At 39.0% G+C, this 15,642-nt stretch overlaps 1 pseudogene; it reads right to left on the bottom strand.

Annotated features, from left to right (window-relative positions):
• Positions 1–640: 640 nt before the first annotated feature.
• LOC134348710 (piggyBac transposable element-derived protein 4-like) lies at positions 641–2,760 on the bottom strand (annotated as a pseudogene).
• Between the last annotated feature and the right edge of the window lie 12,882 nt (positions 2,761–15,642).

Below are 15,642 nucleotides of genomic sequence, written 5' to 3'. Positions count from 1 at the left end.
TTGACCAGCTCAAGAATCCCCTCATAACAAGTGTCCATACCAAATTTTGAACCACAGATCTATTTAGAATGTATAAATAGCCTATCTGACATTAATAAATGGGTGATTAATCCTTAATTAATGTTTCAGAGAGCAGGGAGAGCATATTTTTTAGGTTTTACACCACTCGTTTATGGAGGTAAAACATCTACTATCACACAATGTCATGTCCTATTTTACTTAAGACATGAAAACATAACAGCCATAATGATTTAAATATATTTTACTGACGCTGAAAATGGCAAGAACATTCTGGAACTGTGGGGTTTATTATATAACCATTTATAACCATTACAACTATCAGACACTGTCCTCACTGTTATATCATAAAAAAATCCTCATAATTGCTATCTAATTATAACTACTAATTCAACATTAACTAACATTTAACCAACAAACAAAACAAAAGAAATAATTCCCACCTTCAAATCTCTTACTAGCTCTTCTTTCAGTTAGTCCTGACGAAGGGTCTCGGCCCGAAACGTCGACTGTACCTCTTCCTAGAGATGCTGCCTGGCCTGCTGCGTTCACCAGAAATTTTTATGTGTGTAGCTTAAAAAAAATTGCTATTTGCAAACTAGTCTTCGCATTCAAAGCAGTGTTAGAAAACCTTGCGTGTGTGGTGCTTGCATATGTGTTTCCCACATTTGCAGCAAGTTGCCCCTGTTTTGCAGTCCTTTTTTGCAGAGCAGAAGTTGCATCTCCTTCTCTTCTGTCCCCTTGTGTTGGCTTCTTGTGGGATGTGTAGTTGGTTAGGGCCAGGTTCAGATCGCTGCACTGCCCTTACCAGTGCTGCTGAGGTTGCAGTGTGTGGAAGGTGGTGACGCCTTTGTATAAAAGGAGTCACAAGGGCCTTCCAAGCTCCTCCAGAAAGAACCTCCTCCAGTTCCTCTTGCTTGCCTTCCAGGTAGGGTTCAGCTCACTCCATATGACAAAGGCATTGTAGGTCGATATGTCAATGATGTTATGGAATATGGCAAGAGGCCAGCAGGCTGTTCTCGTCTTGCAGCTGCATGTGTCTGTTACTTTATCAAGGTTGTCCACTCCTCCCTTGTTGGCACTGTAGTCAAGGAAGATGGCTGGTTTTCTGACCCCCTGAGCACTGACCTCTGCAACCTTATGTAATGTGCTCATAAGGATGACATTCTTGTTCTTCTTTTGCATATACCAGACAACTGTGGTGTCATGGGTGAAAGCATTAGTAGAAGACAAGATGTCTCTCCCCCTTGTTACAATCAGAGCAGGTGACAGCTCCAGCTTGTTCCGCCTCACAGTGCCCGCCATTGTGATTTTCTTCTTCGGGAGCGCCTGACCAGGCTCATGAGATGTGAAGAAGTTGTCACAGGTCACGTTGCATCCTCTTAGCCCTTCTGTCATCTCTAACACGACGCGCATGCATTGTTTTCTCTCTGGGGCTTCGCCAGCTGGCTTCCCAGTATATACCTGCATATTCCAAGCATAACTGGAATGTGCATCACCGGCTGCCCATAACTTTATTCCATATTTTCCTGGCTTGCTAGGCATGTATTGGCGGAAAGGACAGCAACCTGCAAAAACTCAGAAAGGGGAAAAAATCATTTGATATCACAACCAATAGCATGTGTACATTGAAGCAGTGATTAACTAGTCTAACAATAAAAGGGCAGGCATTTATTACCTCTGAAAGGAACCAGTCTTTCATCCACTGTGACCTCAGGACCAGGGTTGTACTCGAGAGGCAGTGTTTCACCCACTTGTCCTGGACATCCCTGATTGCTGCCAGTTTGTCAGTGGCACACCGCGCAGGTCTTATCTCACAGTTGTCAAACCTGAGCACCACCAATATGGTACAGAACATTTCCAGGGACAGGGTGGCACAAAACATTGCTCTTCCCGTCTCAGCATTCCAAAGACTAGGAGCAGCCTCACCTCAGGACCTATACACACCAGCAAGTATTAGAAGCCCCATGTAGGCATGTTGGGCAGTCACATCCATGGTCTTCCATTTTTGACCATACCATTAATCCCCTCCATGTTTCTCATTTCAATGACAATTTTTTCAATGGCTGGGGGGAGGAAGAGCTGGAAAGTTGATAAGATGTCAGATGCATGGGAAGTAGACAGTCTTTTTTTTTGGCGTGTGCGTCTGTATCCGTGTGTGTGCGTCCGTGCGTGCGCGTCTGCATGCCCTGTTGGCGGGACGATGTCTTTTTCATGCCTTTACAAGGCGTGGAGCAAGACAGAGAGACTGTGTGGCGGGCCACTCCTCACACAGACATTTTGCAGTATTTTTCCCTTTATTTTACCGGGTTGAGTTGTGATCTCAACACTTAACCCGGCACGGATGGAAAGCGGACTCAGGAGCGGCCCCGACTGGGTTCGAACCCGGGAACCTCCGCTCCAGAGTCCGGCGCTGATGTCATTGCATCACCAGCTTGCTCAGGAAGTAGCCAGTCTTGTGGGTCCTGGAGTCATTCGAATGACATTTCCCACTGCCATCCTGCCTGCAACCTGATATGGAAGTGAGGACCAACTGATTGCGTTATCCTTGGACATAAATGTCTCCCTCGCTGCCTGCTCCTCTCTCTCAGAGTCATCTTCATCTGAGGGGCTGTAATCAGAGTTTTCCTCCCTGTTGTCCTCCCGCTCTGACACTTCCTCCTCCAAACCACTGTCTGCTTGCTCATCTTGGAAGACCAGATCAATGTACACTAAGTCTTGGACACTAAGTCTTGCTGTCATAACCTCAGTCACTGAGATGGCAGTTCAGGTACCTTTATAGTCCTATGACCCCTCCAACCCCTCTTTTGATCTGTTGGTTAGCTGGGTGCTTGTGCTTACAGGTGCAGATCTTGCGACAGTGTCAAGGCCTCTATGACCTCTGTCATGAGAGGTCATTTGACCAGAACGGCCTCAATGTACAAACATTTGTAGCACCTATACAAAAATATTTGCACTTTAGGAAAAGTCATCAAATTTCGGCTAAAACAAAATGGCAGTCACGGCGTCTGTTTCGCAGCTGCGGGTGTCAATAGATAGGGGTCAAATTTGACCTGGAATAGCCTCAATGTACAAAAATTTGTAGCACCTGTACGAAAGTATAAAATTTTTAAATATTTTCATTTTTTGCGCATTTTAGGTCACTTTAGGAAAAGTCATCAAATTTCGGCTAAAAGAATGGCATTAGGGTGCTTTTTCCTGCTGTCAAATGTCAAAACGGGTCAAATTTGGCCCGAACAGTATGCATGGGTTAACTTTGGCTGTATTAGCATTGTCCTTTGACCCACAGCAATAAGTCCAAATAATTAACTTTTAATCATGAACTTTCATTGCATCCTTATTTAGAACAAGCCTATAAAAAAGCCATCTAGATGTTTATCATGGCTTTGAAATGATCTTCCAGCTTCCCTCCAAAGTCTACAGGCTCAAATTCATGGGCACCGATTGTGATCCCCTGAAGTTCTTCCACTAACTCAAAGAATTGGATCAGGTGAGCTTATTTGAAAGGAAAAGCATGAATGGAAAGTGGGTTGTTTGTAAGTGTGTGATAACAAATGTACAGCAGGAAGTGTGAAGAGTAAACTTGGTGCATTTAGGGAATTTAAAAATGCAAACACGAGAAAATCTGCAGATGCTGGAAATTCAAGCAACATACACAAAATGCTGGTGGAACGCAGCAGGCCAGGCAGCATCTATAGGAAGAAGTACAGTAGACGTTTCGGGCCGAGACCCTTCGTTAGGACTACCTGAAAGAAGAGATAGTAAGAGTAAGGAACCTTGGCTGATAATACATATTTCGGTTGATATAAAGTAGGAAACACACATTGGGTTTGGGGATCAGGGATATGCGATGGCCATAAGATAAATGATGACCATAAGATAAAGAATACATATAAGAGGGAAATCAGGAGCCAATTAATTCCCAGAAACATCCTTTGACTTTGTAGGATACTAGAAAGAAAATTGAAGGGGGTCTTGTGGAAATGTTTGCTTCATCATTAGCCACTTGTGAAGTTCCTGAAGAGTGGAAGGTGACCAGTGTTGTTCTGTTCTTTAAAAATGGTAGCAGGGACAAGCTAGGAAACACCAGACCAGTCAGCTTTATGGTGAAGTTACTGGGGGGGGGGGGGGGGAGTGGAGGCAGAATTCTGAGGGCCAGACTAGACCAACCTTTGGCTAGACAGAGTTTGATTAGGAGGAATCTGTATGGTTTTGTGCACGAGAAGTCATACTTGACAAACCATTTAGAGTTGTTTGAAGAGGCACCCTAAAAGGTGGATGAGCGCAGGCAGTGGATGCTGTCTTATTGAATGAGTTCCCGCTCACATGGAGCCTAGTGACTAGTGGTATGCCATAGGGATCTGTATTAGGAATTTTATTATTATTTACAGTGCCTATAAAAAGTACTCACACCCCCTTGAAAGTTTTCATGTTTTATAACATTGAATCACATTGAATTTGGCTTTTTTGACACTGATCAACAGAAAAATACTTTCATGTCAAAGTGAAAACAGATCTCTACAAAGTGATCTAATTTAATTACACATAAAAACACAAAATAATTGATTGCATAAGTATTCACCCCCTTTAATATGACACACCAAATCATCACTGGGGCAGCCAATTGGTTTTAGAAGTCACATAATTAGCTAAACGGAGATCAAGATGTTTCAATTGATTGTAGTAAAAATAGACCCATATCTGAAAGGTTTAACTGCTGGTGAGTCAACATCTTGGCAAAAATACACCGTGAAGAAAAAAAACACTTCAAGCAACTCCACAAAAAGGTTATTGAAAAACACAAGTCAGGAGATGGATACAAGAAAATTTCCAATTCATTGAATATTACTTGGAGTAATCAAGTCAATTGTCAAGAAGTGGAAAGAATATTGCACAGTTGTATCAGTTATGGCACAGTTATCTACAGCACCTTCAAAAACTGAGTGATTGTGCAAGGGGATCAGTGAGGGAGGCCAATAAGAGACCCATGACAACCAGAGGAGTTGCGGGCTGAGATGGGAGAAACCGTGTTGCCTGGGTGCTTCACCAATCATAGCTTAATGGGAGAGTGGCAAGGAGAAAGTCACTGCAAAAAAAAAATCGCACATGAAATCTCAATTAGAGTTTGTCAGAAGGCATGTGGGAGATTCTGAAGTCAGCTGGAAGGAGGTTCTATTGTCTGATGAAACGAAAGTTGAGCTTTTTTGCCAACAGACTAAACGCTATGTTTGGTGTAAGCCAAACACCGCTCATCAAAAACACACCATCCCTACCGTGAAGCATGGTGGTGGCTACATCATGCTGTGGGATGCTTCACTGCAGCAGACCTGGAAGGCTTGTGAATGTAAAGAGTAAAAATACAGGGAAATCCTGCAGGAAAACCTGATGCAGTCTGGGAGAAGATTTTTTTTTCCAGCAAGGCAATGGCCTCAAGCATAAAGTCAAAGCTATACAATAATGGGCTTAAAAACAACAAAGTTAATATCCGGGTGTGGCCAAGTCAGAGTCCAGACCTCAATCCAATTGAGAATTTGTGGCTGGATTTGGAAAGGGCTGTTCACTCACAATCCCCATGCAATCTGACAGAGCTTGAGCAGTTTTGTAAAGAAGAATGAACAAAAATTGCAGTGTCCGGATATGCAAAGCTGATAGAGACCTGTCCTCACAGACTCAAGGCTGTAATTGTTACCAAAGGTGCATCTACTAATTACTGACTTGATAAAGGTAAAGGCATCCGTTAGTCTTGCCAGACCATGGATCTGCGCCTGGAAAGTCTTCACTCTCCAGGGCGCAGGCCTGGGCAAGGTTGTATGGAAGACCAGCAGTTGCCCATGCTGCAAGTCTCCCCTCTCCATGACACCAATGTTGTCCAAGGGAAGGACATTAGGACCCATACAGCTTGGCACCAGTGTCATCGCAGAGCAATGTGTGATTAAGTGCCTTGCTCAAGGACACAACACATGTTGCCTCGGCTGGGGCTCAAACTCATGACCTTCAGGTCGCTAGTCCAATGACTTGAAGGGGGTGAGTAATTATGTAATCAATTATTTTGTGTTTAAGAATTGTAATACATTGTAGAAATTTGTTTTTATTTTGACATGAAAGTGTCCTTTCTGTTGATCAGTGTCAAAAAAGCCAAATTAAATCCACTGTGATTCAATGTTGTAAAACAGTAAAACATGAAAACTTCAAATGGGTTGAATACTTTTTTTTTAAAAAAATAGGCACTGTATATAAGTGGTTTGGATGAGGATGTACAAGACTTAATCTGTAGGTTTGCAGATGACATGACATTTCTTGCTGATAGTGAAGAAAGTCATAGATCACAAGTAGATCTTGATCAGTTAGGGAAGTGTACAGAGGAGTGACAAATGGATTTCAAAAGAGACACATACAAGGTGTTGCATTTTGGAAATTCAATTCAGTGCAGCACTTGTACTATGAATAGTAGGGCACTTGGGAGTGTAATGAAAAAGAGGGACCAAGAAGTACAACTGCATAGTTCATAGAAAGTGGTATCACCGATAGACAGGGTTGTGATGAAGGATTTTAGCGTGCATGCCTTCAACAGTCAAGGCAATGATTATAGTAGTTGGGATATTTAATTGTAGTTGTACAAGTTATTGGTAGAGTCTCACTTGGAGTACTGCATGCAGTTTTGATCACCCTGTTATAGGAAAGATTTAAGTGAGTTTCCGGTACTAGAGGGCCTATTTTATAGAGAGGAACTGGCCAGGTTAGGTCTTTGAATGCAGGAGAATGAAGGGCAATGTTATAAAAATATCTAGAATTATAGGAGGCATATTGAAAGTGAATGATAGCATTTTTCCCCCCAGGTAAGGAAATCCAAAACTAGGGACACAGATTTAGGGGAAGTGGGGAAAAATGTAAAGAGGCACCTGGGGTGCAACATTTCTTCCCAGAGGACGGTGGGTATGTGGAACAAGCTGCCAGAAGTAGCTAAGGCAGATACACAAGTATCATTTAAGGAGGTCTTGGATAGGAACATGGAGGGGCATGGCTTGGAGGGATATGGGCCAAATACAGGAAATTGGGACTGGCTAGGCGGGCACCAAGGCCAGCATGGACTCATTAGGTCAAAGGCTGTCTTGCTCTACAACTCTAAACTTGTGCATTTCTCTTTGGAAATCTGGTGCAGTAAAAGTACTCCCAAATCAGCTATGTTTCTAGCAACATCTTCCAAAAGCGGTATGAAAAGTTGTAAGATATAATAACCCTTCATGTAAACACATGCAAGGTGACATTTGAATATCTGGAGGCATAAAACCCTCAACAGATATCTATTTTGTATACAAATCTTCAAACACTGACAGTGGGTCAGTGTCCTTTTCACAGGTACATTCTAAGCCGGTGTCTGAACGTTTTCGCAGCAATCCATCTTTCTTAGATATTGGACCAAAATATCGAAACTGCCATGCAACACATTCCTTTAACATGCCACTTGGCAATGCCTCATCTGTCTGAGTACGAGAGTCTCTCCTTTGGTGACTCACACACTTTGCTCATCCCATTATTGCGCAAGGAAGTCACACGTCCGGCTCTTACATGCTGATCATGCAACACAACTATTTTTCACTTACCAGACAATGCCCAATAATATATTCTGTACACAATGCAGTTAATACAGTTGGGTTTGTCATGTCTCTAATTTATATAACAAGTAAGCTTTCAGAGATGGGGAGGTCTGCAACAAAGATTGGATATTCCCTTCAGTCACTTCATTCAGTGTCAGCTGCATGTGTCCTAGAACAGTAATCAGTCTGGAAACAAACTGGCATACTGTCGATTCAAACAGGTCTTTGGTACCCATGGCTGACATATAACTAAACATTGCAGTTTCTCAAACTGCAGGTGCTTGTGAGAGCTCTACCCTTCTAAAGTCTTATTTGGGTTATCCCTAGGGTCATACTCAGGCAGATGACCTGCCAAACATTGTCCTCATTGATCTGGCAAATCCTCACACTCCACCCTGATCGACTGCCTGACCAGCTCTCCTAATGTAGTCCGTTAATCCATCCCTTCCTGCAGTCCTCTGAAGAGCCTCATTGTTAGCAGACGACAGGTAGTTCTTCAGTCCATCGAGACTGCACTGACAGTCAACCACTCGATTCACTAATCATACATAATCTTTCTTTTCAAATCTTTTTATTATTATTATCCAAAATTAACACGAGTACATCGAAGTAAGCAACACTTACAATATCTCAAAAAAAAACACATTATTTTAAAGATTGAAAAAATTTTGGTGGTAAGAGGGAAAAAACCATAAGGAAGAAAAAATGAGAAATATAATCTCATTTGGTGTTCAACCGCAGAGCCATGCATCATGCAAAAAGCTTCGAAAGATAAACATCAAACCACCAGCAAGAAAAAAAAAGTACCAAGAATTTACAATTAGATCGTGGAGGAAATCTATCAATGAACTCAAATGATAATAACCAGCAAATGAACCCCATCTTTTCTCAAAATCAAACATAGGTTCAAAGGTTCGACTTCTAATTTTCTCCAAACTAAGACATAGCATCACTTGAGAAAACCATTGTGACAAAGTGGGAGACGATGTATCCTTCCACTTCGACAAAATGGCCCTCCTAGCTATCAACGTAACAAATGCAATAACATGTTGGTCAGACACAGAAATACCATGAATATTTTGAGGAATTATTCCAAAAAGCACAATTAATTTGTTAGGTTGTAAATTAATTTTAAGTGCTTTAGAAATTGTCAAAAAAACTGACTTCCAGAACTGTTCCAGTATAGAACAGGACCAAAACATGTGTGTCAGTGTAGCTGTCTCAGTGTTACATCTATCACAATAACTATCAACATTAGGGAATATTTTAGACAGTCTCTCCTTTGTCAAATGGTAACAATGTATAATTTTAAATTGAATCAGTGAATGACTAGCACAGATCGAAGAAGAGTTAACCAGCTTCAGAATCCACGTCCAATCCTCCATCATAAAAGTCAAATTGAGTTCCTTTTCCCAGTCTTGTTTAATCTTAAGTAAAGGACGCTTATCCCATTGTAATAGTAAATTATAAATTCTTCCAATGGAACTCTTCATCGAAGGGTTCATACTCATAATAATATCTAACAGGTCAGCATCCAATATGTAAGGAAGATTACTTAAGTATTTTTGTAAGAAATGTCTAACTTGAAGGTATCGTAAAAAGTGTGAGTATGAAAGAGAATATTTATCAATTAATTGTTCAAAACACATCAGTCTATCTTTTTTTAAATAAATCCAAAAAAGAATTAATACCTTTATTTTTCCAAAGTAAAAAAATTAGATCACTCAAAGGTGGCTTAAAAAAGTAATTTCGATAAATTAAACTACAAAGTTTACATTTTTTAAGATTAAAAAAATTGCAGAACTGGAGACAAGTTTGTAAAGAATGCTTAATCACAGGGTATAAGTTTAAATTAGCAACTTTAGCTAACTGCATAGGTAAAGCAGCTCCCAATAAAGAGGTTAAATAAAACTGTTTCATAACTTTCAATTCCAAGTCTACTCAAATCGTTCTTATCAACCCAATGTAACTAAAAGGACATGTATTGCACATTAACAGCCCAATAATACATTCTTAAATTAGGCAAAGCAAGACCTCCATCCTTTTTCAACTTTTGTAAGTGACACTTACTAATTCTTGGTCTTTTGTTATTCCAAATAAAAAAAAATAATAAAATCAATCCGATCAAAAACCTTCTTAGTCAAAAAACAGGGATATTCTGAAATAAATATAAAAATTTTGGTAAAATCATCATTTTGACTATATGGACGCGACCAACAAGTGAAAATGTAAGTAGACTCCATCTACTAAATAAATGCTTCATAGAATCTACCATGGGAACAAAATTGGCTTTATAAAGATCCTTATATTTTTTAGACATTATAACACTTAAATATCTAAAAGAATCCGTGACTTTGAAAGGAGTATTATCAAATATAGAAACAGATTCACTTAAAGGAAACAATTCACTTTTATTAAAATTTATTTGATATCCTGAAAAATCTCCAAATTCATTAAATAATTTTAGCAAGGCAGTAATAGATTCCTTGGGATTAGATTTATAAATCAATAAATCGTCAGCATAAAGAGAAATCTTATGAATGGTCTCATTCACAAAAATCCAATAAATATCCTTAGCTTCACGAAGAGCAATAGCAAGGGGTTCTAATATTAAATTAAATAACAAAGGACTTAATGGACAACCTTGTCTTGTCCCCCGTGAAAGCTAAAAAAAAGGAGACCTACAGTTATTAGTAATAACAGTAGCAATAGGAGTTTTATATATCATTCCAATCCAATTATTAAAATTAACACCAAAGCCAAATTTCTCTAAAACATTAAATAAATATTTCCATTTGACTCGATCGAATGCTTTTTCAGTATCCGAAGAGACTACGCATTGTGGAGTTTTAAAAGAGGATGAATATATAATGTTAAATAATCTCCAAACATTTGAAAAATAACAACCCTTTATAAAGCCTGTTTGATCTTTAAAAATAATTTTACCCAAGATATTCTCCAACCAATTGGTCATTATCTTTGACAGAATCTTAGCATCGACATTCAATAATGAAATAGGTCTATATGAGGCACAATCAGTAGGATCTTTATCCTTTTTAAGAATTAAATAAATAGAAGCCTCATAGAAAGTAGAGGGTAAATCACCTTTCACAAAAGAATCCTTAAACATTTCCAACATATACGGAGAAAGCAACTTTCCAAATTTTTTATAAAATTCTACAGGATAGCCATCAAGTCCAGGGGCCTTACCAGATTGCTTTGAAAAAATAGCTTATAAATTTCGGCTTCAGTAATTTGGGCATCAAAAGTTTTTTGATCTTCAACAGAAATTTTAGGAAAAGTAATCTTTCGTAAGAAAGCATTCATTTTAGAAAAATCTACTGGACATTGAGATTTATAAAGTTCAGTATAAAAATCTTGAAAAATCTTATTAATTTCTTCATATTCCCAAGCCAGGGTACCTTCTTTCCTACTGTCACACAGGTGAGAAACTGCTAGAAAATTCAGCAGTCTACTGAACAAGGAGGCAATTAAAAGAGAGAGAGGACTCTGACTTTGTTTTGATAACACTTTTAATTGTGACCTTGAGAGAGAGAGAGAGTATGGCGCCAGCTGAGACACGAGCTGGGACGTCACCATGGTAACAGCTCAGAGCGGTTGAGCTAATGGACAGTTGGAATTTCAGATGGATTATAAAAGTTGATCCTTTTGTCTGATAAGGCAGAGGAGACACGACACGGGAGAACTGCGGAAGCTACCTGAGAAACCACTGGTGGAGTTTAAGACCACCATGAGGGTGGAGGCCACGGACTGATTAATTTCGACCCGTGATTACCAGTGCGGCTAAGAGCTTGCCTGTGGGGGTCTGCTGGTGGTGAACCCGTGCCGTGGGTTAGTAGACCGTTCCCTAGAAGGGGATCTTCCATCTGTGTCTGTGTGGGGGTCACACCAAGTGACTCTGAAGACTTCGGAAGCAAGAAGAACTAAAGCTGCCAACTTGAACATCAACTCAATTAACCCTCTCTCTCCGTCAATTCAACTCGATGCAACACAAAGTGAACTGAGCTGCTTAAACTTACCTGACACCGTAAAACTGATATATACCTCCTGGATTATTATTTATTTTTGTATCCGCTATTATTATATATTATATTATTATATTTTTAATAGTTTATAACCTGTATCGTATTATCCAGTTTAATGATATTAATTCGAAGTAGTAATAAATATAGTCTTAATTTATAGTAAACCAGACTCCAGGTGAGTTCCATTTCTGCTGGTCCTTTTCAACCCGTCACGGGGTTCGTGACACTACGGATTTTCAAAATTTGCCTTTTGGCTCTAGCTGTTTTTATTTGAGATGCGAGCAGTTTATTATTTTTATCTCCAAACATATAAAATTGGTTCTTTAACTTAAGCAAATAGCCTTCAATAGGATGAGTTAATAATAGGTTATATTGTGATTGAAGTTCCACCCTTCGTTTGAATAAATCTGTATTAGGGAAAATTACATGAATATTATCTAAGTCTTTAATTTGTTTTGAAATCTTATCTAATTCTACTTTAGTCTGTTTTTTAAGCTTAGCTGAATAAGAAATGATCTGACCACATAAAAATGCTTTAAATGTATCCCATAGGATTAATTGAGATGTACCCCCTATATCATTAAAAAGAAAAAATTCTTTTATCTGGGTTTCAATGAAACTGACAAAGTCACAGTTTTGCAATAATGTCTGAGACATGCGCCATGGTGGAAGGGCAAGAATGACATCATCAAATTCAAAAGACAAACTCAGAGGCGCATGATCAGATGTAGCAATAGCATCGTATTCACAATCTTTAACACTAGGCAGGAAGTGAGAATCGATTATAATATAATTGATCCTCGAGTATTTTTATAAGCATGTGAAAAGAAAGAATATTCTCTGTTATCAGGGTGTAGATATCTCCATAATTCAATCAATCCAAAAATCTGTCAAAAAGGAGTTTATAAGTGATGCGAGAGCGATTTGGAAGTCGCTGATTGGTTGAGCTCTTGTCAATCAAAGGATTTAAACAACAGTTAAAATCCCCACCCATTATCAACATATGTTCATTTAAATCAGGCAGTAAAGCAAATACTTTTTTAAAAAAAAGCATCATCTAAGTTAGGACCGTACAAATTGACCAAAACAACTTTTCTGTTACAGATTACTCCTTTAACAACTAAAACTCTACCATTAAAATCTGACTCAATATCCTCTTGAGTAAATATATTGGATTTAATAAAGATGGACACGCCCTTAGTTTTACTCTGAGAAGTGGAGTGAAACTGCAAACTCCTCCACCATCCAAAAGATCTATTTTGATCTCCCGCCCTGATATGTGTCTCTTGGACAAAAATTATACCAGGTTGGAATTGATTTTAAAAGTCTTTTTTTGTTTGATAGAATGATTCCAACCACGTACATTCCAACTTATTACATTAATCCGTTTAAATACCATACTATAATTTTATTCTACTTTACACATGTGCAGAGCACATACCAATACAGGATTATCAAAAATGGCGGCGATGAAGAATACAACCACATAGAAAACACGCGTGCTCCGGAACCACCCAATGGGAAAAAAGCCCCGAACCCTAACCCCACCCCCCCTCCCCATAGTCCGAGAAAAAGCAGGCACCCTATGATAGAATTCAAAGCCAGGGGCTGCTCTGTCTGTACACAAAAAATGTAGAAAGATTCTCTCTCCCTCCCCCTAGTTAAAAAAAACCACTGACCTTGTAAGAGGAATGATGAAGTCTCAAGAAAGAAAAGTGTTTACATTCCAGCATCTACAAACTATCCCATGTTCATATTTAATCTTTTTTTTAAACAAGAAGCAAAATAATGTTATCTCTTAAAAAGAAAAACCAGCACCATTTTAAAATTTAACATTCAAACTCTAAAAAAAGCTTTAAATTCTGTCATAAGATGCTATAATAAAGCAGAAAAAAAGTTTATAGCATATTTAACCCAACTAAATTTTCGAAAATACCAATTAATAATAAAACTCTCTGTTTTCTTGCCTGTCACATTATTTGATCTTTAATTTTAAAGTGATGAAAACAAACCAAAATATACCTTGGTTTATTTGGATCTTTAGATTTCAAAGTAAAAACTCTGTGTGCTCTTTCTATAGTAGGCAGCTGTGATAATATGGTAGGTAATAAGGTATGAACAAGCTTACCAAAGTAAGCAGTTAAATCTCCATCTTCAGCTCCTTCTTGCAGCCCAACAATTCATATATTCCTTTGGCGAGACCTAGTTTCCAGGTCTATAATCTTATTTTGCTATCTTTCTAAACGAGTTGTAGCTTCAAACAATTTTTGCTTAGTTATCTTCATTTCCTCTTCGTGTAATAACTTGAGTTTCCAGGTCTTTAAGTTTGCCCAGAAATGACTTCATTGCATTACTATTCTTTTCCAGTTGGTCTTTAATTGACACATTCTGATCTTTAATTGAATTCAGTGTCCGAACCATATCTTCAGTCCATGGTGGCATTTCATCAGATCTTTCCTTTCCCATTACCTTTGTCACTAGGTTCAAACAAGTTCTTCCCACTCCTCGTAGACATAACATATTGTTCCCCCTCAAGAATCAGCAAATAGAAATTTTAAATTCGAAGTTTAAACTAGGAGGAAAGGAACAAAACTAAGAGCAGCACAAAACTGCTGCTACTCCATGTACAGACAGGTGCAATCTCCTAATCGTACATATTCTTCCCATTTTTTAATTCTCCCCTCCTTTTCATAAATTTCCTTATTCAACACATTTCATTATTCCTGCACCAATTGTGTTGGATCTCTTCAATCATTTCATTTTACTGTTTTATATTATCTGCACCTAAACAGAATGAAATTCAAATACATTTATTAAATGACATAGGATCCTAATGCTGTCGTACCTGGTGAAACACCAAAGTGACCTATTATCTGTGCTTGAAAGGGCCAATTTATTCAACGCTCTAAGGGTAACATTTTATTCTTGGTAACAGACACAAAATGCTGGAGGAACTCAGCAGGCTGGGCAGCATCTATGGAAAAAGGCACAGGAAAAGTTTCGGGCAGAAACCCTTAGGCAGGATTGGAGAAAAAATTGCTGAGGAGTAGATTGGAAGGAGATTCATTACCTAAGAAAAGCTCATGGTAAATAGTTTATATGCCTACGTTGACCATAAATCTCCAGTGTTTGGAATCAATGTTCAGGACCTATGGTTAGTCCTTCCCACCTCTGGGAAGGACTGTCACCTCCTCTAGTGGATCTGCCCTGGTGGTAGCAGAAGACACACCCAGGGATTTTGATGCAGAAGTTCTTCCAATTGTACAGACTGGACTGGGGAGAGGGATTCGTACATGATATTAGCTATTTTGTGGAACCTTTCTCAATATAGGTCCTCCCCAGCCTACAAATGTCTGACTTGAAACCAATCCATACATATGAATGAGCATTTGAGGGACTGCGAGTACAGATTAGCTGGCTGCAGGTCATGTGTAAACTTGGTTAACAGCCACATTTCTAATTTGCAAACTGTTTGGGTTACAAAAAGTTCACAGGAATGGAGCCCCGTAGGTGATGACCATGAGAAAACATTTCTCTTTGTGGTTTAAGTTACATGGAAGGCAATATTCTAGTATGTCATATGATACAGAATAGCATTGCAATAGCTTGTCAAAAAGGTTGTGAATTTCAGCTGGTACATTGAAAGAAAGGATCAGAGACAAAGAACAAACAGCAGAAGAGATGAAGAGACCGGGATGAAGGGCTGCACGTCTGCAGAATGACAACAAGAGACACAAGGGTAGCAGATAAACCAGAATTGATACTATCAAAAGTGTTCTTCGTTAGACGAGGAGGAGCTATATTTGCTTTGCTACGCGTCGTTCTTCTTTAATAAGCTGAGGTTTTCTACTTCAGTTTCCAAAGCAAAGCGATATCAATAGCGTTCAGGAAAATTTAATGTTCATTCTGGTCACATCAGACTGCACTACCCTTCTCTCGAAGGGTGCCCCAACGGGTCACCCCGTTGTCTAGTAATTACTAAA

The sequence above is a fragment of the Mobula hypostoma genome, chromosome 6 (genome assembly GCF_963921235.1).
Source record: "Mobula hypostoma chromosome 6, sMobHyp1.1, whole genome shotgun sequence".
Classification (NCBI taxonomy): domain Eukaryota; kingdom Metazoa; phylum Chordata; class Chondrichthyes; order Myliobatiformes; family Myliobatidae; genus Mobula; species Mobula hypostoma.
This window is presented reverse-complemented; position numbering and strand designations above follow the sequence as displayed.